This window comes from Lissotriton helveticus, chromosome 4_1 (genome assembly GCF_964261635.1).
Source record: "Lissotriton helveticus chromosome 4_1, aLisHel1.1, whole genome shotgun sequence".
Taxonomy (NCBI): Eukaryota; Metazoa; Chordata; class Amphibia; order Caudata; family Salamandridae; genus Lissotriton; species Lissotriton helveticus.
In genome coordinates this window covers 791,416,465-791,442,851 of record NC_136063.1, presented here as the reverse complement: position 1 = coordinate 791,442,851, position 26,387 = coordinate 791,416,465, and the positions used below count along the sequence as shown (strand labels likewise).

The 26,387-nt window shown below is 46.2% G+C and overlaps 1 long non-coding RNA gene and 1 pseudogene across 1 annotated transcript in view; both read right to left on the bottom strand.

Annotated features, from left to right (window-relative positions):
• Nucleotides 1-26,387, bottom strand: part of LOC144827335 (uncharacterized) — a 108,870-nt gene that overhangs the window by 57,661 nt on the left and 24,822 nt on the right. The window lies entirely within an intron of this gene.
• On the bottom strand, nt 21,025-24,318 carry LOC144826832 (uncharacterized; annotated as a pseudogene).

Below are 26,387 nucleotides of genomic sequence, written 5' to 3'. Positions count from 1 at the left end.
CAGCCCCAAAGAGCCTTTGCGGCTGACACCGCCTACCTTCAGCCTGCGCCCGGAGGCGCTTAAAAAGACCTGACTCCCTCAGCAGAGTGGGAATCCTTCACACTACACGGTTGCTTACCCGTGGTGTTCCTTGCCGTCTCGGGCTCCTGCCACACGCCCAGGTCCTCTGGGGCTCATCTGCTTCCTTGCTGCGGGCTCCTGCCATCAGCCCAGGTCCCCCCCCACCGCCAGTGATGCTACTCCATCCTGTGTCGCGGCCGCCGGGAGGTGGGGACTACGGCCCGCAAGAGCCTTTGCGGCTGACGCCGCCTACCTTCAGCCTGCGCCCGGAGGCGCTGAAAAAGACCTGACTCCCTCCGCGTCGCGGGACGCGCGCGGGCGGCGCCGGGCCAAGCCCGGGCAAAGGGCGGGCCCTCTTTGGCCCTCGGAGGCCAGGCCGGGCCCAGTCTCTTTCCCCTTTGACTCAGGATACTATAGACTCTGCAACAGAAGGTACATTGAACTTTGGTTCTAGTATTTATTGACCCATTGCTATACTGCTCTTGGTTGTTTGCATTCTCATTGTGCCAGAGTTTACGTCGCAAGTTAGTACGGAAGTGTCTGGGAACATGTCCCCAAGGGGTGCTAAGTCTGTTAAGGGTAGGAAATCCCTAGTGGGAGGCACTTTGAGGGGGACCATCGATCAGTATATTACAAAGGCGGCCTCAGCGCTGGAACAAGAGATTGCCAACGCTGAGCGACTCCTTTCTACAGAACTTCAGAATAGACGCTCTTCGCTAGGGCTACTCCAACTAGCTACCACTCCTACTTCGACCAATGGGAAGGAAAAATCTATAAATAGCGATATTAGTGTCCCCTCTCTACTTCTTGATGCTACAACAATATCTGACCCTAGTAGACCCAATAGTAACAGGGATTCTAGTACAGATCGTATACTAGAAATAATCCCTGAAGAATCCCTGATACTTCATCCTTTAATGTCCAACCCAAAGAACAACCCTCAACCCTTAACACATTCAAAAGGGCACACACTAAAGAGAAAGAGGGGGGAAATAGACATAAGGGGAGGCAGGCTAAACTACCTAACATTTTCCAGCATCCCCCAAATAATCATAGTATAGGAACTGAGAATACAGCTCCAGGTCAGACACCGACTCCCCCCCCCCCTAAACCAAGACTTAATGGGGAATATCGAGATCTTAGTAAAATCCCTACTACTGCCCCTTGTAGAAAGAGTTAAAAGGTTAGCAACTCATTTGGGGTCAATAGAGGATGCCATCACCACAGACACAACTTTACTAAAGGGTCTAGTAGAAGATAACAGAAAACTAACTTTAACAGTGGAATCTGGGTCGCACAATGCTAGCAAGTTGAATAAAACATTAGAACTGATACACCCATTGCCGGTAAAAACACGGACCCCTATGAAGACAAGCAGTGACCCAAAAACAACTAAAACATCCAGGACAAAAGGACCTGTCGAACATCAAAATAAGCCACTGAACGCGCATGGAAAAAGTGATAGAGAGAAGTTAAATATCAGGAACTCAAATGGCTCCAATATACAAATTGACCTGCCCCCCAGAAGCAGCCTCTTACGTTGCGGTACTGACAAGGGTCCCAGAACTGAAAATAGCGAAAACTGAAGTGTACTCAGAGCTCAAAAACAAGGTAATTTATTGGTTAAGGAACAACAGACCTTTACCTCCCAATATTAACGGGGAAATTTTAAAAGTGAGAAGGCTTGGGTGGGTAGGACAGAGGCCCAAAGATACTCAGGGCGATGTTATAATTATCAATTTCAGGGACCACAGGGTCATTTCATACCTGAACAACTGGTATAATCATAGCGGAGAAGAGGGGATCAGGATACATGACCTGAGTTATTTTTATCCTAGGTCATTACTACCCCAGCAATTAAGGTTAATGAATCTACATCATAACACCCTGGGGGGCTCAATCTTCAACATCCATACCTCAAACAGATTTGCTGCATTCACGGGTTTGGATGGGGTAGATTGACTCACCAATGTATTGCCCGCGGCTTCATCCGTATTAAAAACAACGAATTCACTAACTGTTTTCAAGGGCCCATTATCTAGTATGCTGGACCCAAGAAGCCCCAAGGTTGTTGGAGAAATGGGAGGCATACCTGGGAAGGGAGATACTAAACAGATCCATTTAACCGGTACACCCCAGATAGTACCTTCCCCACTGAATTCTAATTTATTAGTTGAGGCAGACAAAAAGAATTCAACATTAGACATCATCTTCTGGAATGTGGCCGGACTACAGAATACATTTAAGAATACTAATTGGAGAACAGAAGTAACATCACATAGTATTATCGCCCTACAGGAAACATGGCTATGTACCCCAGTTCATTTGCTGGGATACAAAACCTATTTTTCAAAAGCCATTCCATCAGCCTCTGGAAGAGCTAAGGGGGGCTTGATAATATTTATATCTAACACCCTCCCCGCTGACAAAATCGAAGTTCTAAAGCTAGGCACTAATTATCAGGCCTTTATGATAGCTGACAAAACTCCCACCATTTCTGTTATTATACATTTTTATAATAATATGAATACATCAGAATTAATTGATGTTTTGAATGAGATTTCCTTTTTAACTCAGGATTTATCTCAGAAATACATTAAAAAATCTGTAATATTAATATGGGGCGGCAATTTTAATTTGACCTTGTGCAAAGAAAGTGGCACTAAAAAATGTGGCATCGAGGACGAGTGTGGGAACAATTTGACACACTTTTCACACACGACTGGCGGAGACCACGTGAATGAAATAATGGTAGCCACAAATCTGGGTTTTGCAAACGAAATAGTCAGCCCACCGGTACCTTTTTCTACAACCTTTAATGGAAGAGGTGCTAATAGCACAATTGATTTTATACTCACCTCAAAAAATATCGTATCAAGATTAGGCAAGTTTGAAACAATCACGAATGCAGTTAGCGACCACTTTCCAAATAAGATCTCAATGAGCAGTCTTTCTGCTATGACAGAGAAAGCTTTTTGGAGTATCCTGGACCAGCAATCTCTTCACTTAGACAAACTAAATGGTTTCTCACTGAAATGGGGTAAGATTGACAAAGAACTATTAATGACTAATGTATTAAAAAAAGCTCTTCCCATGGTCCTTGTTTGTTTAGATCCATATACTACCCCTGAGTTGGTATTGTCTAACTATGATACCATCACTAAAACCATAATAGATGAATTGCTATGTAAAAAGAAACCGAAAGGGTCCACAAGAGAGGGTTGGTTTAGCACAGATTGTACAAAAGCCTATACAAAATTAAAGGTAGCTCTAACAAGGGAAACAAGGGACAGAAATGAAATAGTGGAACTAAGGAAAAGCTATAAGCTAGGCCTAAAAAATCGCAAAATACAGATTAAGGACAACTTATGGATGCAGCTGCATGAGAGTTGCACCAAGAAAGATAACATCACTTTCTGGAGGATAGTTAAATCTCCCTTTCTTTGCGATGGTAATGATTCACCGAAATTGGAAGTGGCGATAGACGCCGCCGAGTGGGTTGACACTTTTCAAACACCTTCAGAAAAGAAGATGACAATTTATTAGGTCCAGCAGAATGTTTGAAGTAAATTAACTATCCATTACAGTTAAAAATTGCACATAAAGAAGTCATTACTGCCCTTAAAATGTCAAAATCCGGCAAAGCACCAGGCCAGGACGGGGTCTCGGCAGACCTTTTTAAATATAACTTAGACCTGTGGTCTCCTATTTTAACGAGGGTATTGGAGGCAGCAATCAGCATAGGATTAGTTGAGTCATGGTCCACATCTATTTTGGTACCAATTTTTAAAAAAGGTGACCGCCATAGCCCGGCCTGTTATCGGCCCATATCACTTTTGGATTCCCTTGGTGAAACCGTTGGACGAATCCTTTTAGACCGCCTTCAGGTGTGGGCCTCTAATAATAGTATACTATCGGATTTACAATATGGCTTCCGCGAAGGCCTGGGCACGGTCGATCAGGCTCTGAACTTAGCCCTATTAATAGGGAAGTATGTCTCAGCGAAGGGAGGAGCCCTGCACATGGTCTATGTAGACCTAACTGCAGCCTTCGACTGTGTTAGTCATTCAAAGTTGTGGGCGATAATCTTAGACATGGGGGTAGATCCCCGTTGGTGAATTTCTTAAGAGAGCTTTACTCAGATGCATCCGCTAGGGTAAGATATGGGGTAGAGGGAGAGCTGACCGAGTCATTTAGGATAGAGAGGGGGGTCAGACAGGGGTGTGTCTTGGCCCCTTCCTATTTACACTGTATACAAATGGGTTGGAGTATGAAATGGTCAAAAAGAGCCAAGATTTAGCAACAATACGGCGTCGACCTATACCGGCACTTTTATATGCCGACGACGCCGTCATCTTGGCCAGAACCCCTGTACAGCTACAATGCTCGTTAACCACCTACTGTAACTTCATGAGCTCCCTAAATCTTAGAATTAATATAAAAAAGACATTCACAATGCATTTTGATCCGGGAACAAATAAAACAAAAAGTAAAGCTATATTCGTTAACAACTCTAGCTTAGAGACCACAATATCTTACCCTTATTTAGGGATCCTAATAGACAACAAGATAAACTGGGCAAATGCAATTCAAGCTAGGAAGTTATCCTTTTTAAGGACTACGAAAGCGCTGGTGGCTTTTGCTCAAAAGCTAGGCAAGAGATCGCCTGAAGAGATGTTAAAGATTTATCAGTCAAAATGCACCAGTGTTGCCAGTTATGGTTCAGGGCTATGGGGTTACTTAAACACTGAAGCATTGCAGAAGGTAGAGAACTCTTTTATTAGGTACCTTCTGTCAGTTCCCCAAAGTACAACGACAGACGGCTGCCACTTAGAACTAGGACTGGACCACATATCGGATATTATAAAAATCCAGCCCATAATGCTGTGGCGGCGTATCTGGACCACTGAACAGCGTGAGCTAACCCGTTCCCTCATTGAGGAATGCATGTTACTTGATAACACCCTGCAGAGATATTTTATTAAACCAGACACTATGGGCCCGATGTAGCTAGGCAAATACCGGTCGGAAACGGCCGAAAATACCGATTTTCGTACGTTTCCGACCGGTATGTGGAAATTGAGATGTAGGGGCATCGAAAATTACAGAATCGGTAATTTTACCTATTCTGTAATTTTACCGATTCGGTAAAATACCGAATTGGTAAAATTACCGAATCTGTAATTTCAGATGTAGGTAGCACTGTTTTCAGTGCTACAAGGGTTTAAGAATTCTTAATTTACCACCAACTAGTAGTTGGTGGTAAATTAAGAAAACCATTTAAAAAGCATTTGTTTTGCTTTTGTTGCAGACATACATGCCCTAAGGGCATGTATGTCAGCAATATGTGCACCCATGCACAATTGAGGGGTGCAACAGGGTGTCAAAGTGACACCCTGCCACCCTTCAATGTTTCCCCCAATTACCGAATCGGTATTTACCGATTCGGTAATTGACATTGATTCCTATGGGCCTCAAGGCCCATAGGAATCAATGGCAGTTACAGAATCGGTAAATACTGATTCATTAATTACCGAATCATACCGATTCGGTAATTAATTCAGTAAATATACCTACATCCCGATTGCCAGTTCTTAAATACAGAATCGGTATGATTCGGAATTTTAGAATCGGTAATCGGGGATTACCTACATCGGGCCCTATCTCTGAAATACCCAGAAGAGAGCTAAAAAGGATCTCTCTCTCCTTCATCTGGGCGACCTTCGATTGGTTCAAGAAATAGGAAAGCGTTCAGTGCAACATCTGCTGACCATTCAAACCACATTCTCGATTCAGCCATATCTGAAGTACAATCTAACCCAATTTGAGAAATTTTTGCTCACTCGATTCAGATTAACTATATTCCACAGGATGGTCTCGGTCTCAAAGCAGAATGACTGGACTAAGAATTTGCCACCATGTCCGTGTGACCACAACTCGCCACAATCTTTAATCCATGTTTCCCTGTTCTGCAAATTTTATGAGGCTCCATGCAGACGATGGATTCTCCCGATACTGAGACAAATGGGACTTCGATCCTGCCGCCCAGCATTCCTAGCACTTCAGATGTTAGAAAATGAACTATATGCTAAATCCATTGCCTGTTTTTTAAAATTTTGTGTAAATCATCGTCCTAATCTAAATTAATTAATGATTATCCTATTTTTTAAACATATTATGTATTCTCCTTTTTAAATGATTTTAACCGGAACCACGTTAAATTTGTACTTTTATGGGTTTTTTCGAATAAAGAAAACCGAATAAAGATTTTGACTGACTGACTGGTTGCCAGAAAATCATTAACATGACTAGTGATATTGCTTTCTAAAATTTTGATGGAAATTTGGAGAAGAGAAACAGGACAACCGTTACTTAAAATTGTTGGGTCGGTGGTAGTTCCTTTTTAGCTAGGGAACGGCATGAGAATACTTCCAATTCACAGGAACAGTTGTACTGAATATAGAAGCATTGCAGAACTCTTGAAAAGTCTGTCCAATGGTATTAGAAATGTTAAGGTTAACGTGCACTTGAAAGGGATCGAGTGGTGAACCAGATGTAAAAGAAACTCTCTAGTTCACTATGAAATTTAAGGATGACAAAGAAAAAATAGAAAGACAGGATTCATCCTGACTAGCCAGACTCAAAAAAGGAGTGGGCAAGGGTGAACGGTGCTACAAATCATGGAAATTTTTGTCCTAAAAAAACTTTTCTATATTTTCGCAAAGCAATTTGGAAGGTTATTTATTTACATATAACTAAGCCCACAAGGCAGCAATACATGATATGTAACTTATTTGCACTGGGCATTTCAAGTTTGAGGTTGCCGCCGAAAACGTGAAGGATGCCGCCACCAACCGTGTTGTGGTAATTTTAGCACACGGTACAGAACAAGCGGTTTTTCAGATCTTAGATGTTTTCCGAGATTCAATAAAGAGGATATTCACCATACAGAAACCGATTTTTTCCGTGTTTTGTGCAGGGAGCTAATTAATTATTTTCTCACAATTATCTGGTGACAATACAGAAGTCTTCCAGAAGAGCACCACCCTACTCCTTGTGTGACGTACAGCTGAAGAACATTTGGGGCTCACAAGTAATTTGTGAATGAGCTCCTCTCAGTTAGGATCTAGGCATTGTCGTTTCTGGTCTCCCCTGTCCTGATGAGGCCCGAATGAATGGGCCGAAGCGTGTCGAGATTTCATCATGGAGGAGTTTGACAGATTGGGATTAATTCCTAAAGATTGTGATTACACTTCTCATGTACAAGTGGAGGGTGGATTCATTTCCTCGATTGTGTAATGGACTACCTCATAGTATCTCCGATTGCTGTTTTTGTATGACATTCTTTGTTTATTTGTAGAATCCGTATGCAAAGACAAAGGGTAGGAAGGATTTGTATATCGTTTGCATTTATGTATATGTTTTGTATGTATTTTTGTGTGTGTTCAACAATATAAAACAGATAAATACATGCTTGAACAACCATTTTTTGGAGTGTGTATTGGTTTGATATAATTAAAATAATTGTAGAGATTGATGACTCATTGCTAGGAATTAATAAAAAAAATCCTACAGATTTGTACATGCATTTGTTCCTTTGTATCACTGTTCTTTCCCAGAGTGTTTCCTTTGTCCAGATGCAGTCGGAGTACTTGGGCAAACCCCATTTTTAGGTCTCGACCTACAGCATTTCTTTAGCAATGCTTGTTTGGTCGAGATTATAGTAGGGCTTTCAAAAGTCTACCCAAACTGCTGCGGATCGGGTACAGTTCATGTGAGCCAGGCGCGTGCACATCGCACATCGAACACCCACACCATTGCCAGCTACATCCCACACCATTTGTCTGAACTTCGGCATCAGACTTCAAAGGAATGCGCTCCCCCGCCCCCGCCACAGCAATGCCGAGAGCTTGGAGTTTTTCGGGATCCATTTCACGAGGCGGTGCGCGTTGCCTTCCTCCTCTCCCGGATAAAAATACTGCAGGCCACTTTTGTGGATTCGGCAGAAATCAACCTAACACCACACAGGGGTAGCAACGTGCAACTTTTCCACCGAATAAACAGAATTTACATTTCAGAATGGTATCTCCCTACTTGTTTTAACGCACTATCATCGTGATGCATTTGTGACCCGCCAGTGCCCCTCCCCCTGTTATTTATCACATACAAGAAACAAACTACAGAAACCGCAGCTTTTTCCAGTACAAACTGGGCGCAACCACTTTACCCCATGGGGTGGCTACCTACCACCGCCTCCACTTCCTCACTTCCACCCTCCCAAGTTTCAGAGCCAGGCTTGCGACAAGTGATGGCGCTCTCCAACACATGTCCGTCCAGGACCCCCACCACTCACGGTGAATCCGCAAATGCCTCTGCCCTGTAAGAGTGGACTTGGTTCTTATAAAAACATAACTTTTTGTGTTTTATATCTTGAACCACCAGAACATTTGTCTATTCCGATGTACTTTCAAGCAAAATATGGGCAGCTGAGCAGTCACAGTTTACAGCTGTACTATTGGAAACTAACTGTAGATGTGCTCTCCGTCGCTCCCTCTTCTAATATTTCGCTCCTCTCTCCCTATTCGACCTTTTGTTACTGTCTATTCTGCATTTCTCTCATTACCTACTTTTCTCCTCCACTATCTTCACTTCTGTCTTTTTCTGCTCTCAACTCTCGTTTCTTCCTTTCACTTTAGTCTCTCCTGTCTTCCATCCTCCATCTATGTACAGACCAGTCGCCTGCTTCACCTCTCTGCTAGTTTCTTTTCTCTCTCACGCTCTTTCCTACACCTCTGTTTCGCTGCCTCCAAAATGTGCCCACTTTATTTTCTTTCTCTAATCTCCTCTTTTATTTAATCGCTCATAACCTTTTCACCTGCCTTTCTCCCTGTTTCAACCCTGCCTTTGCTTCTCTGTCCGCCTTTAACAATTTATTTTTCTTTGAATATCTACATTTAATGGTCTCTATCTGTGTAACTCTCTCCAGACTGCCAACCGCTAGTTCTTTCTGTCTCACTCCCCACATAACCACACACACAACCACACACACAACCACAACCACACAACCACACACACAACCACACACACACAACCACACACATACACAACCACACACAACCACACATACACACAACCACAAACACAACCACACACACACACAACCACACACACGCACACAACCACACACACACACAACCACACACAACTACTCACACAACCACTCACACAACCATACACACAACCACACACAACCAAACACACACAACCACACACAAACAACCACACACAACCACAAACACAGCACACACAACCACAACCACACACACAACCACACACACAGACACACAAACACACACAAACACACACAACCACACACACAACCACACATACAACCACACACACACAACCACACACACGCAACCACACACACAAACAACAACCACACACACACAACAACAACCACACACACAACCACATATACAACCACACATACAACCACACACACAACCACACACAACCAACCACACACAACCACACACACAACCACACACTCAACCACAGTGTCAGTGCACACTTTAACCATGCACAAACACCATCAGTTGTCAGTGCACGCTTTCAACGGGTACCAACACCACCAGCCGTCAGTGCACGCTTTAACGCGGCACAAACATCACCAGCCGTCAGTCCACGCTTCCACCAGGCACACACCACCAGACGTCCGTGCACGCTTTCACCAGGCACACACACACCACCAGCCGTCTGTGCACGTTTTCACCAGGCACACACACACCACCAGACATCAGTGCACGCTTTCACCAGGCACACACACACCACCAGACATCAGTGCACGCTTTCACCAAGCACACACACACCACCAGCTGCTAGTGCACGCTTTCACCAGGCACACACCACCAGCCGTCAGTGCACACTTTCACCAGGCACACACACCACCAGCCGTCAGTGCACGCTTCCACCAGGCACACACACCACCAGCCAGCAGTGCACACTTCCAACAGGCACACACACCACTAGCCATCAGTGCACAATTTCTACAGGCATACACACCACCAGCCATCAGTGCACACATCAATTGTTAACGCATCCACAATTAACTATTGTAGCAATCGCAGTATTGCGCACTTTACTAAACATACATGCCACCATTGCTAAAAAAATAAATACAAATTTTTCTAGCCTTCAATTTATAGGCTTTTATTGCAATTGGTGTTGCAATATTTAGCAATGCCAATAGCTCAAACTTAATTAATGCGAGACCTATTGCATTGCAAATGCTTGTTTCCATGTATGTTCTGTACTTTGCAGCGACTTGAAAACTGATTGATCAGGGGCCAAGCAATTTTTGGTGCCAGAATATCAATAACATGACTATTGATATTGCTTTCTAAAATTTTGATGGAAATTTGGAGAAGAGAAACAGGACAATTGTTACTAAAAATTGTTGTGTCAGTGTTAGTTTGTTCTTAGCAAGTGGACGACATGAGCATATTTCCAATTCACATGAACAGTTGTACTGGATTTAGAAGCATTGCAGAACTCTTGAAAAGTCTGTCCAATTGTATTGGAAATGTTATGGTTAACGTGCACTAGAGAGGGATCGAGGGGTGAACAAAATGTAAAAGAAACTCTCTAGTTCACTGTGGAATCTAAGCATGACAAAGAAAAAATAGAAAGACAGAATTCATCCTGACTAGCTAGACTCAACAAAAGAGTGGGCAAGGAAGAACAGTGCTGCAAATCATGGAAATTTTGTCCTAGAAAAATGTAGCTATATTTTCGCAAAGGAATTTGGAAGGTTATATATTTACATATAATTAAGAATATAAGGCAGCAATACATGATATGTAATTTATTTGCACTGTGTGTCTAAATTAGGGAGTTTTGCTCTGAGAAATTCCACTCTGTGAGATTATGTGGATTTCTGCGAGCAGGCGGAATTTGATACATTCTGCTGCTTGCGCTGATTTTTAGCACAGAGAGCTGTAAAATCAGTGCAAACTACTTCACGCAGCATGCCATAGAGCCCGGACCCCCTAGGATGCTCCCAGCCCCGCCCCCATGAAAACCCCACAAATCAATACTTGATACCATAACTGTGGGTACAAACGGCCATGTTTACTTTTAACACCATCACTCATAAACATGACAAATTGAAATTACTTATTTACATATTGCACTAATCCATATTCACACTTTTAATATTGGCAATCATAGACAATCAGCCTAACCGACCGACTTACTTATCTAGAAGACATTCTATCGCTCCAGCAGCAAGGGGCCCTCCAGCTCGCATCCCCCAACTGAGAACCAAGCAAGGCACAACCCACCTGTGTCCTTGAGAGGTGAGCCCCAACCCTCTGGTCCTTGTCCGCCATTTCAGGGCCCACCCCTCTACCACCAGGCTGACAATGAGGCTTGTAGGGAATAACCAGGGGCCGCTGCCCCATACCCTAACTTGTGACCTGGTGCCCTTGCCCTCCAGCCGGTGTCCCCATTCTCTCTGCAGAGGGCTTACCGTCTCTCTCCCTCAGTGCTGGCCTAGGGAGTATGTAGGAGGACTCCTGTTAACAATGTGAGTCAATCTTCTGTGGCCTCTTTACCGCCACGAGGGCGACCAGGGCCCACAGGTCCTTCTCCCTCCCCACCACCGAACAGGTTCTGCACAAATGACCAGATGCTGTTGATTCAAACATCCGTCCCAATGTCTGACAAATGTACACCGTCGTGGTGAAACATCTGGTTGCCTCTGATCAGTCTGTGTGGTATGTGGCACGAATGGCCCTGTCCAGTGCACAGCTTTGCCAGTTCACAGCTGAGGCGCCTTACTGACACGTTCAATGCTCTCGATCTTACTCTCATGCCCCATGTCTGCCGCGGAATCATGCATGACCAGGCAATCTGCGCCCCAACCATGTGAATTTTGTCAGCAATGCCTCTCTGACTGCCTGCCGCCCAAGATCCACCATGTCATTGCCGCCCAAATGCAGGATAATTAAATCTGGGGACTGATGTCCCTTGTGTGCTCTCGTTTCGTCCACTTGCCACCGCAGTTGCCCGATTCGCAGGCCCCCAGTGCCTCGCCAATAGAACGACATCTCCTTCAAACCCGCTGGTTTCGACACCCGTTGCTGCTGCAACCGGCCCGCGGCCCGTCGTACGAAAGAGTGGCCCAACACCAATATCACCTTAGAGGGCATACTGCAGCGGAAAGAGAAAGGGGGTCATTAGAGTGGTCACGCCTGTGCATTCGTTCGTCATACTACAATAAGTCCGGCCGCACATAGCACTTGAAACATGAGGAAGACCATCGCCCAACCCGCTTCACTTCTTCCACTGATAGGCTCGCTCCCGCTGCTAAAGTCGCTGCCCCAATTTTGAATGAGTGGGATGAGTAACCGATGGGATCTAACCCCAAACTTGTCAGGGACCTCCTCAACGCCGCCCTGAATTGATATTTAGACAGGCACCCCTCTTGTTCATGAATGAACAGAGCTTGCTCTCTCCCTTGTGGGCAGATAGTCAAGTATGCTTCCATCCGGGCTTTTGGATACACTTGCGCTCCGGGTGCCGGGCTGAGCCTAATCGTAGTACCTTCACCCAAAGGGTCTGTCTTAGATCTATGCAATACAACCAACAGCCCTCCCTGAACTAACTTCATGTCGTGCCACTGCAAATCGCCAGAATAATCTGTCTTGGAGGCCCCTGCCAACTCGCCTAATCTAAAAGCCCCATAAAAGGCTAAAGTGAAAGCAAATAAGGTGCTCTCATAATCCGGAGATCATACTGTCTGCAAGGCGCCCAGCATATTCCCCAACGCGTGCAAGTCTAGTGGCCTTCTGCAATTCTTCTTCACTCCCTCCAACCTGGCCCACCCTGTGAGCGCTTTTCTGACTAAGAATGAATTCCCCAGGTCCTGCACTCCTGCCAATTTTGCAAAGAAACCCACTGCTGCTATATGCACCCTAGCATATGAAACAGGCCTGCCCTGCTCCCTTAAAGCCGACCAGAAACCACATATGGCTTCGGATGACAAGAGGCCTGCTACCCCTGAGCGCTGCACGAAAAACCTGTAAGCCTTAAAATGCTGCTGATAAACCTTCTGGGTGCGCTGGCTCAACGAGGCCCCCACCAACCCCGCTAATGCGAGGCTCCAATCCTCCACAGAGATGTCGGGAACACTGTCATCTGGTCCTCTGCTTGTGGATGGTACCTCCGGAATTCCTGCACCTTGGAGCAAGACAAAGCGTCAGCAGCCTGATTCTCTACACCTGGGATATGTGCCGCTCTGAACAGCAGATTCAGCTTCAAACGTGCCAATACTAAATGTTTCAAAAGTCTCAGAACAAGCGTACAGGTAGCCCCCTGTCTGTTTATAGCTTCCACTACAGCCATGTTGTCTGACCTAAAAACGACTGCTTTATTCCTAAAGAAGTCGGCCCACACAGTTACCGCCACCACAATTGGAAATAATTCTAAGAAGGCTACGTTCCTGGTCAACCCGCTCTAATGCCAAGCTGCCGGCCAATCGTCCCTGCACCAGTGCGGTCTCAACACTGCCCCAAAACCTACAACCAGAGGAGTCAGTGAGTAAACCTAAGGCCTCCCTGGTAACTGCTGGTGCTGGCCACACAACTTTACAGTTAAAATCTTTCAAGAAACTGTGCCACACTCTCAGGTCCTCCTTCACCCCAGACCGCAGTCTCACATGATGGTGCTTCTGAGTCAACCCAGCCATTGTTCTTGCAAGTGACCTCGAGAAGGAGCGCCCCATCGGGATGATACACAAGGCAAAATTCAACTGGCCCACCAATACCTGGAGTTGGTGTAACGTCACCTTTGCTCCTGCCAATGCTGAATCAATCGCTTGGGATAAGGCCTGCACTTTGTCCTCTGGTAACCTACACTCTACCACCACAGTGTCTATCTCGATCCCCTGGAACGGCATGCATGTCACAGGACCTACTGTTTTCCCAGGCGACAATGGCATACCAAATTCCTCAAACATGGAGACCAGTTCCCTCAAAGCCTGACCACATGTCCCAGACGCGGACGGGCCCATGACCATGAAGTCATCCAAGTAATGCACAATGTCAATGTGCCCTATTCTGAAAGTAAACAACCAATGGAGTATGGAGCTAAACATCTCAAAATATTTACAATACACAGCACATCCCATTGGCATACATTTGTCATAATAATACTGGTTATTCAGCTAGAAACCCAACAAGTGATAATCCTCAGGGTGCACATGCATGAGCCGGAAGGCTGACTCAATGTATGTTTTCGCCATGAAGGCATTGGGACCTAGGTCTCACAGCTTCTGCAATGCTGTGTCAAAGGAAGAATATGTCACCGAGCATAATGATGGGTCTATGGCATCATTCACTGATGCCCCCTTAGGAGCAGATAGGTTATGTATCTGAACTGGCCTGGATCCTTCTTAGGTACGACCCCTCACGGTGAACAAACATAATCTGGCCATGGAGGGGGGAGGGGGGTAGCGAAGGGACCAGCTATCCGCCCCAATGCGCTTTCCTTGCTAACCTTTTGAGACACCACAGTGCAATGTGTGCGTGCAGACAGTAAGTTATTGCAATGACCGACAGGTGGCCCCCCCTGGGTGGGAATGCGAAAGCCTGTAGAAAACCCTGGGTACAATATCAATTTCAAAAAGTGCTTTATTCGAGTGTTACTCATAAAAGCAGACATACAAACATATAATAAAAAACGATTAAATTTACATAGTCAATTAGACATAAGCACGTAGGTAATATAAAAACGATACAGATGTAAAATAGCAGGTGCAAGTTCATTATAAATAAAAGTACCAGAATGATAATCACAGAAGGCAAATATAAAAGAATTCATATCATAAAATTTCATACCGATGATACGTTAAACGAGTATGTTGCATTAAAAAGAATAGACACTAGTCTAGCAGTCTCTGACCAACTAATCGGCATTTACAGAGAATAAACAATAGTCTAGCAGTCTCTGGATTACAATAAATTATTACAGAGAATAGACATGTATCTGACAATTACTGTCGTCTAAACGAAGAGTAGTTACCCTACCAACAATCTCTGCCTTATAGTCCAGGCCCACCCCAGGTACTTTGCAGTAGCAATTATAAATTATCCAATTTACAGAAGTAGATCTTACAATCCGTAGTGCTACCATACTACTTTTTGTGCCTAGGTTCCTGCACATGGGAGCCAACCAAGCTCGCCTTGGTGCAGAGTACATTGGGCAAGAGAACAGAAAGTGACCAAGAGTCTCATTTCCTACCCCACAGACTGGACAGATTGATACACCCCCTGCTTTCCATTTAGATGTTAGATTGCAGAGGGGGAGGGAGCCTACCCTCAATTGAAAAAGCAGTTTCCTGTCCAAGGGGTTTGATATGTAGTCCCAATACATTTCATAAATTGGGTACAGCTTGATCTCTAGGTAGCTAGTGGTCATAGACCCACTATTTGTGCTAAGCGTGCTCTTATTAACGACATGTTCCCAATAAATGTTTTTTAAAGTTGACTTTGAAGGAAATAAAGCCCCAGCTGGATCAGTCCATAGAGCGTTAAGTCCTAGTTCGAACAAAGCAATCTTTAATGATTTAAACCATTTGATTTTATTATAGCAGTCGGCTTTGACAACATCTTTAAACCCATTCGCGTAGTGGGAGAGCTCCGGCGTGGTCCAAAGCCTGCGCCAGTATAAGATCGGGCGCAGTTTGGCCTTATCAGAAATCTCTCTCCTACCTAATTCATATCTTAGGGGCAATAGCGGACTGCTCTGGGGGGCACCTATCAGTGTCCTATAAAATTTGTTTTCTGAGGTTTGGATTTCCTGAAGATTTTCGTGCCCCCATAACTCCGCACCATACAAGGCAGACCCTATTGCTTTTGCCTCATAGATTGTCAATGGTGGTTTGATGGGTTTAGTGAGCGATTTCCTGTGCTCCTTAATGATTGTGCCAGCTAATTGCTTGTGCCTTAAAGTAGCAATGTTAAGATGTAGCTGCCACCTATTGTCGTTTGAGATATGGATCCCTAGGTAAGTAAAGGATTTTACAACCTCCAGGGTACGACCACTCAGGGAAATTTTGGATTTAAAATTTCTGTGGGGGTTGAAAGCCATGAGTTTTGTCTTAGACCCATTCACCTCCAATCCGTGATCTACACAGAAATCATCAAATATTGCCTATGCTTTTTGTAACCCAGCTGGTGTTTTAGATAAAATTAAGGTATCATCGGCAAACATTAAAATTGGAACTTTTTCACCTGCAAGAAAGGGAGCATCCACTGCCTGAGTTTGCATGCAAGAAACCACACCGGTAATAAAAAGGGTGAACAGAGTGGGGGCCATTGAACAACCCTGCCGAACCCCACGCTCAACTGGAAATTCGGCAGTGTCATTTCCGTACCCACCCCAGCGAATTTTAGCATAATTGCCCTCGTGCAATCGCATGGTTAAGGACAACAGTTCCCCAGGGACCCCAAGAGTCGCAAGGACTTCCCACAATTTCGCCCTTGGTACCAGGTCGAAGGCAGCCCGTAAATCAACAAATGCTGCATACAGGCTGCCTCCGCCTAACACCACGGTCCTCCACTGGATCAGTTGGAGACGGAAGACTTGGTCCACAGTGCTGGTTGCCCTACGAAAACCAGCCTGATAGGGGGATAAAATGTTGTTATCCTCAGCCCAATCAAGCAACCTGTTAACGATTACTCGCCCCACTATTTTTTGGATAGTGTCGATCAAACTAATAGGGCGGTAATTACTGGGCTGGGCGCGATCTCCTTTCTTATGTACCGGGATGATGACAGCACCCCGCCATGTTCCTGGAATATCTGCACCTCTGGCAATGTGATTAATTAACAGGTGAATATATTTGCACCATCTTACAGTGTCGTTTAAAAAAACGTCTGCTGGAACCCCGTCAATGCCAGGGGCACGACCACTTTTAACAGTTTTGAGGGCAGTCAATATTTCACACTGCGTAAAAATGTCGTCTTCTACCAAAGAAGAGAGTGGGCATATACTGTCGACAGACTGGTCACTGGAAGCGTATTGTACGCTAAAGAATGTTACCCAGGCATCCTGGGGGACATTGTTTGTACTGGCATCTTCAAGCCTGTCGTGACCCCATTTGACTATATGCCAAAATAACCTGGAATGATTTTGGTCACTAGCACCCTTTAGCATGTTCCAATGGGCTTCGTCCCAGTCTTTTTTCGCTTTAGCTATGGAACGTTTATATTGATTCCTAGCTATCCTAGTAGCCTCCATATTTTTGTTCTTGATTGCGGCACCCAAACGGGCCCTAGCCCCCTTACAGTCCTGGTTATACCATTTAGCAGGCCTATAGGCCCCAGGCTTCTTTTTATTTGCCGGTTTTAAGAAGTGGCGCTTTATTTCTTTAAAAAGGTCGTCGTGGACCTTGGTAACATTGTTTTGGGTAGGAGAATGCCCAGCCTCTCCCTCTAGGGCCAGTATAGCCTTATCAGTTGCCATGCTTATTTTTTCTAAAACCAGCGGGTCTGTTCTAACACTTGACCACCTCAGCCTGCGCAAATCATTGGTGGGTACAATCGACGGTGGGAGAGATTCAACACGGCTACTTGAGACAACGTCAGACAGCCACCATTTATGGAAAACACATAAAGGGTTATGGTCACTCTCGAGCCTTTCCAAAACGACCATATCAGTGACAGTTGGCCATAAAGGCAAGCTACATATGACGTAGTCAATGCGACTCTTGTTTCTACCATTATTAAATGTCATAGCTGGTACTCTGTCAGACTTTGTCCGACCATTCAAGGCCCTTAAACCATGTTCGAGGCACATAGCATTTAGACCAAGGATATCCTCAGTCCAGCGTGTTATTGGGATTGTATTAAGAACGGGGATATCCCAGAACATATCTTCCTCCGTGCCCAAATGTGCGTCGCCAATGTCTAATGGTTCAAAAGTGCGATTTAGGTCGCCAGCTATTAGTATGTTTTTCCCAGATGAGTGAGTTTCTAGCAATTTATACAAAGACAAAAGGACCTCGGATTTTCCTACGCTACCCCCTCTAGCATATACATTATAAATATCAATGGAGGTAGATGGGTTACCCTTTAGTCGAATGAGCTGGATGTCTTTTTGATGGAGCTCGATGTTTCTCACATTAATCATAAGAGACTGGCGGACCCATATGATAAGTCCCCCCAGCGGTCGCCCTTTTGTGCCCTTGGTGGCCGGGACATAGAAGTTCAAGTAACCCAATGCAAATACTGGATCACAGGCCCAGGTCTCTTGAAAAATGCAAACATCATACAAACTGACAAACCCAAACCATTCACCACAATCCATTTTGGAACAGAGACCAGCAATATTCCAAGACAATAAATTCCCAGTAGCATTTGCCATAATTGGATAATTACTGTGAGCTGACCCAGTTAGCGTTAATTTGTCAGTACCAATGACATTTATATTTGCAGCAGTTAGTCCAGCTCTAGTTGCAAGATTATGTGTCACTTTTTGTACAACCGTTGAACAACTAGACACCTCTATTGAACGTGCAGCCGTAGGAATTTGCAGCAAGGTGATGGGGTTGGATGGTAGTCAATCACATGCATCTAGGTTGGAAAGAGTAGAAAATCTATTTTCCAATCCTAGACCCCACTCAGCAAAATCAGGATTTTTACTGCCCCTCTTAGTTACAACATTCCATTTTGTTCTCAGTGTACTGCAGTTAGGGCCTCTGCCTTTCCGAGGATTGAAGAAATCTAGGGTCAATGGGACAATTGGAGTAGATCGTTTCTGTGGTGGGTGAAGGTTAGGCAAGATATTTAGCAAAACCTCAGGGTCAGAGAAGGTAAGCACGACACAGTCCCCCTTGAATTTTTTTACCCTACTCCCAATCCACTTAACCCTTCTTGCATTCACCAACTCTTCGGATAATTGCTGCTTGCCCCAGGAAGTTATGGCCATGTTGTTAGTTAGCCATGATAACGATTTATTTAACAATGATGAAGTTGATTCGACATCGCCTGGAGCTAATGGGGGTACATTTGCAAGAACGAGAACTAATGGTGAAGCTTCCACAACAAGCTCAGATGATCCTTTCAAGGAATTAGGTTCCCCATAGAGTGAAGCAGTGGGTACATCTCCAGAGGGCCTATCAGATGGGTTTATCAGTAAAGTCAACGGAGGGTTTGGTGCAGCGGCAGGAGTCGGTCCATTAAATTTACAAGATTGGATTTCACTCATCAATGGCTGGACACTTGATGTAATGACTTCTGGGAGTTTTCTCACTTCCCCCAGAGTTTTTCCCAATAGACCTTCCAATTTGCTTACCTCAGCAGTTAATTTATCTATTTTACTGATCAGGGGTTTTACCATCCCTTTAATTTTTGTGTCCATCAAGCAACAAAGTTTCTGAAGTAAATCATCAGAAAGGGTCACATAGGTTTCCCCAGTCAGATCTTCCTCGTCTTCGTCGGTTGTTTTCCTTGGTGGCGTAGCAGCTTTGTTTTTGGCTGATCTTAGGCCTCCACGCTTTTGAATGGCTTTTCTTTTACCCCCTGAAACCCTCGGTGCAGGAATAGGGGGAGCAGTGGAGGTAATAAACTCACTGTTTATAGAGAGCACAGTCAAAGCTTCAATGTCACTGTTTTCTTCAGTGCTGGCTACTATGCCACTGGGCTGGATGCTATTTGTATCCTGGAGAGAGTCGTGTGCCTCACCCAAGAGGCTGTTATTTAGCAGAGCGAATGAATCCTCTGTCTCTTTATCTACCAGTGGTGATTGTATAGGTGATTCTAAACCCAGAGAAGTCCTTCTATCGCTATTAATTTTCGTCACAACTTGGACGAGATAGTTCTCCATTGTGTTTGAGTCAGGGGTTAGCTTTTTAGCAGGCATTTGCTCGAGCAAAAGTACACTTGGAACAAAATGATATAGCTCACAAAAGCAATGAGATGTATGTTTACCTGGTATTCAGCGGGCCTGGTGTACTTTATCCAATGATAGGCAATTGGTAAAAAGGGCAGAATCCCTGGCCCAACCCAACCTTGTCCAACCTCGGACGGCCTCAGACGGCCCGCCCTTTGCCCGGGCTTCGCCCGGCGTCCCGCGAGACGGGGGTTACTGCGAATTTAAGCGCCTCCTGGTGCGCGATTGACGCGGCTAGCGCCGCAGAGGCTGCTGGGACCAGTAGTCTCAACCCTGCACCGCGCTCCGCTCGGCAGCCCGACTCCGGGATGGTTTTGGAGTCCGGCAGCGGGAGGCGGGAGGGCGAGAAAGCAGATGGCAGTATGTCCGGGTGGCCTCGCACACCTAAACAGGCACAGAGATTCCTCAGCAAATCAACAGGTACGCTCCCCCCCTCGACCGGGGTTACTGCGAATTTAAGCGCCTCCTGGCGCGCGATTGACGCGGCTAGCGCCGCAGAGGCTGCTGGGACCAGTAGTCTCAACCCTGCACCGCGCTCCGCTCGGCAGCCCGACTCCGGGATGGTTTTAGAGTCCGGCAGCGGGAGGCGGGAGGGCGAGAAAGCAGATGGCAGTATGTCCGGGTGGCCTCGCACACCTAAACAGGCACAGAGATTCCTCAGCAAATCAACAGGTACGCTCCCCCCCTCGACCGGGGTTACTGCAAATGTAAGCGCCTCCTGGCGCGCGATTGACGCGGCTAGCGCCGCAGAAGCTGCTGGGACCAGTAGTCTCAACCGCTCTCCGCTCGGCAGCCCGACTCCGGGATGGATTTGGAGTCCGGCAGCGGGAGGCGGGAGGGCGAGAAAGCAGATGGCAGTATGTCCGGGTGGCCTCGCACACCTAAACAGGCACAGAGATTCCTCAGCAAATCAACAGGTACGGGTACAATATCTTGTCTGCATTCCTATTGGGGCACTGATTCAGCCATAAAATCAGCTTCCCAATCTCAACTTGCGTGGGCAACCTATTCTGGGGGTGTCTTGTGATCCCTACGTCTATCCTTCGATTTTTATATGCATTTAAACTCAGGGTGAGATGTGTGACCACAGAATGCACATCATGCTTAAACTTACAGGATCCTGCTGGCCGAGTACATATTTTTCAGTTGAATGCCCAGTAGGTCCCTTTTTTCTCACCTGACCCCCCTTGTGAAGTCTGAAAGGGCTGCTTCATTTGTGTTTTGTTGTTAATGCTCTCTAACCAAACATTCAACTCTGTCTGATCCCAACCCATGTCTGAGTCCTCTACCGTAGCCCATCTGAAATCCCTGTCGTAATCCAGCCATGCCATCCCGCCGTACATTGTGTGTGCCTTTAGGATTTTATTAGCATAAAATATCAATGGTATCGCCAGCTCAGGCCTTTTTTCAAGCATTACTTTTGTAAATACATTAAAACCAAACAGCCAATTCTTAATAGCCTCCTCTACCCTTGGATGCCTGTCTTTGAAAAAGCCCTCTTTCCCATCCCTTTCTCTAGATTCCACTTCCCTCCTTTTTCGTCTGATTAAGGAGAATATATCTATGAATTCGCCCTTCCAAATCTTTTCCCTAATTTCCACAAGAACATGCAAAGCCAATTTTTCTGGCTTGAACAACAGTGTATCCTGCCCCCCAATGCCTTTCACCTCGGCGTTGGCACTCTTGCTTGTGTTCTCAACTGCCTTACCTGTTGCGGCCACTGTCGCTGCAGCAGATTGTGCGGGGGCCTCTTGACCCACCGCTGAAGAGGCTGTGCTCACGTTTATATCCTGCGCCCTTGCCAAGAGACCTACTTGCCTACTAATTTCATTGACAGTGCTCCCTAAGGCTGGTGGTGGTGCCCATGGCGCCACCGGTACCCCATTGCCCTGACTCCCTGACGCAGGTGCTGCCAATTGTGCTAGTAATGTTGCTACTGAGGCTAATATGCTAGCTGTGGTCCCTTGCGTTAACCCTGCTGCTCCCTCAGAATTACCTGAAGCGGGAGAGCTACCTCTCTTGATGCATTACCCTGTGGTGGCACTCCCCCTCCTAACCCACCCTGGGTGACTGGGGCCAGTACCATTGCAGGAGCTGGGTCCTTCTGGGCACTCTGCCCTGTCTCCTCAGTTCGTGGCCCAACAGTTGTCCCTGTGCCTGGGGGGTTGGGGCGTGGACGTTAATGCCTTCAATGCACCCCTAATCTCTGCTAACACTGCCCCCACATCACCTTGCTCCGCCACATTGGGTACTGCTTGTGCTGGCGTGGGGCTGGGTGCTTCATTGGGTGCCCCGCGAGGCGCTTCATGAGACGGGAGCTGCTCCTCCTGTTCTCCTTCCCCATTTCTATCATTATTCCTCCTGCCCCCTCTCCCACTCTTACTCTTCTATTTACTCGGGCGAGTCCTGGGTGTCTTTTCCAGGGGAGGGAATGCTGCCCTGGGGGAGACATTGGTTCTTCGGGGGCGATCTTCCACCTCCATGCCCTGATCCCGCTCATTGTCCTGCCCCACAGCCTCATCTTCACTCCCTTCGTTCTGACCTAATTTGGCCAGGACAAGTTTTAACAACTGGGACAGGTCGGGGTCTCTGTCCTTCCTCTTTGGGTTACGCCCTTTGGCAGGCACTCTATAGTTTCTTGGCGCAGGCTCACTAACTTGCCTTACCCTACGCTTTGTTGCCCTGATTGCCCGCTCTCCACGCTGCAGAATGGTTTCCTCGCTGGTACTGTAGTACTAAAGGTGGCTCCCCCACGCAAACCGGCTGATACAGCGTGGCAAGTGCTGGTGCTGACTGTAATTAGCGCGCACTCACTCTGCGAACTTATTCTCAAAGACTCAGGCACTGCCAAAATCCCCTGCTCCCAAGATTGGCACTTCACTTGTAATGCCCCCTCAATTAAATTGGCTGCCCCGTTAATGGGAGTGTGCTGATGGCTTACTAGCAGGTAATCTGATTCTACAGCATGTCGTCGTCGGCCGCGCTTAACTACAACGGCTCGTGTTTGAATATAAACTGACGCTCTGCCCACTGTATTACACAGGCTGCCTTCGCCGGGTACTCAGGGACCAAAGAGAGAGGGGACGAAAATCTCCCCATGCGCACAACCTGCTTCGCGTGTTCACAACTGAGGACACAAGGCAGCCGTAGGAACCGACGGCATGAGGGATTCAATCGTATCACCAAATTGCAGTCACCAAGCACCCCACAATGATACCGCTCCCCCCATGACTGCCCCGTGCCCCCAACCCTAGGCCCCCGACACCTTACCTCTGAGTACCGCGAGTACTCCAACCAAGACAGCCCGCCTTTCCTCGACGCGTTCTAGATCACTTGATGTTGCATTCCCGCTGACGAGTCTGTATCCACCGACTGGAACTGCTGCAATAAAGCCAGATCTCTGCCTTCCGAACGATGAACGCCGCCCAACCACATTGCGTCGCCTTCTTCGCTCCTCCGGCTGACCTGCAGAGGAAAAAGAAAAGGAAGATTCTGCGCTGATGACTGCGACTGGGGCCGGCGCGGGATAAAGAGAGAACGAAGACTGGAGCCCCCTAGCCATAAATAGGCTCCAGCTCCTCCCCCTCCCAGCACCGGTCCCAGCCAGAAGCGTGTCATCATGTGACCCAGAAGGACTTGCTTACTCGCCGGTCGCCAATCGGGCTACCCCGGCTTGCTAGGTTGGCGTGGCTGGAATCCCAGATTGCTAGGCCCTAATGGCGTGCTCTCTGAATTTTGGGCTCTCCAGAGGGCGCTGCTTCTTTCTGCTGCTCAAGTAACTAGTGGCAGCTTTCTCAACGCGAATGGTCGCAACATGCTGTGACCGCCTGCGTTGAGAAAATCTCACCAGGGGCAATCTAGTGCCCGAAAATCGGACAAGGGGACACAAATTTTTGTTCGCTCTTGCCAACTTAATATTGGTGAGCCAAGCATGAGAAAAAAACTCCACTGTTCAATGCTGGGCTGAGTTTTGCAGAAACTCTGCGATACTTGCACAGCGCAGAGTGGGCAAAACTCCACGAACTCCACCAGTGGAGCAGTATTTTCCACCCACCTCAAGTCTGAATGCAACCTAAGCTTGTAAAAAGATGTTGTATTATTTTTGTCCTGTATTGTGGAGTAATCTTACATATAATGCAGTGGCATAAACTCCATATTTCACACAGACCCATGAAACATGGGAAATATTTGACAAGTTCTGTAAAATATGGAAACGGAAACCACCAGTCCCTGTGAAGTATGTGGTTCATCATCATATTGACAGCCACAAACACCTCTGCACAGCTTACCCTTGTCCATTTTACTCAACAATCTATCCAAGAAAGTTAAACAAAACGTGAACATTCTAATTCAAATCAGTGTCCATTGATAGCTTTACCTTGTTAAGAACAGCTTCAACAACCTCTTCATTCTAAACACTGACTATGTTTAACAATTTGTTGTTTCAAAGATTCAACATTTTAAACTAAAAACTAAATATTTTTTTCCTCTCTTTTTAGGTCTTGCCTGAGCCAATGCGCTTGCACATTGCTCCGGCGAGAATATAGTAAGTGGGAAAAAAAGTCTACCGAACGGCTGCGGATCACATACAGTTCATGTGATCTAAGCGCGTGCATGCCAGCCACATAACACACCACCATTTGTCTGTGCCTCGGCATCAGACTTCAAAGGCTGCTGCTCCCTCCCCCGCCCCCCCCCCACCACAGCAATACCGAGAGCTTGTTTCTGGACATCAGACTTCAAAGACTGCCGCTCCCCCGCCCCCCGCGTGCACATCGCGCACCACCATTTGTCTGTGCCTCGGCATCATACTTCAAAGGCTGCCGTTCCCCCTAACCCCCCCCCGCCACAGCAATGTCGAGAGCCTGTTTTAAACACAGCTCACACTGTGCAATGTTGAGCCCATGCTGGGACTCAAAGCCGTTTCAGCAGTCATTGCTTATTATATTGCCAGTATCCTTTACATTACTATCAGCAAACAGTTTGTATGCTTTCTGCTCTCTTTCTGCGAATTCCTCAACACTCAGCTTTTTCTGTATTAGTGAGTACTATATCCCATCCGGGACCTTTCTCACTGCTTCTGTACAGCGCAACAACTCTCTGCCTTCACAACTCCTTTGAAGGTTGTCACATGCTGCTTCCCGGCTTCTGTGTAAAACCACTAATATGGATCTTGCCTCATTGTCGAGTATACTCGTCTGTCGGTTGTCCTCCGACTCCCGGCTCTCATGTTTCCTCGTCACTCTACTTCTCCTTGCGGTTACGCGGGCTCGCCTGCCTCGTACTCTCCTCCGTCACATGTCGCGGCTGCTGGTGTGCTACCTGAATTTCAGTAGTGCCGCTTCATTGAGGCCCCGAAATTTTGAACAAAAACAAACGTCCCGATATGGACATTAGAACGGCACTTCACAAAGCTGGTGATTTTTCAAATTCGATATTTTATTCCTAATTCGTCACTTCACCATCTACGCATTTCTGATAAGGGGGTTTGCAAAACGAAAAAGTAAAAGCAGACTACACACTTTTATTAACAGTGAACGAGACCCATGAGGACATTTTGACACAAAACATCAGCGCCATCATTGAATGTATAAAAAGTAGAAACTTCAAAATAAAAGTTTCTAGATTGAAGATGTCTACATATAAATATAAATATATATGGATAGAATTAAAATGGAGAACATGATATTACGTCGTAATCCTAGTTTTTTAGGCATGTCTTTGTAAAAATAAAATAATAATAACAATTTACCCTCACGCCAATTTACCCAGGTCAGGCTGTTGCTGGTCTACGTGCGTTTTACTTCCCTATTCAGTAGAGTCTGCTGGAGCTCAGTGCATGCAGCTCTGCAATAAAAGTCAACATACAAGCTTTTGAAGTCGATGATATATTGCAGCAATTTAGAGACAGGCAAATAGGTCTCGCGCAGGTGTTCTCCAAACTCTATTTCCAGTTCGGAACAAACATCTGCCACGCTCTGTTGTGACCCTTTTGATGCACGGTGTGGGTGGAAAACATGAGCTTTTTTAGGTCTCGACCTACAGCATTGCTTTAGCAATGCTTGTTTGTTGAGATTCTAGTAAGGCGTCCGAAAAGTCTCCCCAAGCTGCGGATTAGACACAGTTCATGTGAGCCAGGCGCGTGCACATCAGCAGCCATATCGCACATCGCACTCCATACACCATTTGTCTGCGACTTCAAAGCAAGCCGCTCCCCCGCCCCATCAGACTTCAAAGGAAGCCGCTCCCCCGCCACTTTTGGCGCCAAGCAATTTTTTCTTTTGTAGACTGTTGCTAGAAGCTGGTTTCAGTAACAGCCGTGTCCCCTGGCCGAATGTGTCTGCAGAGACCAGCTGCTTCTCCCTTCT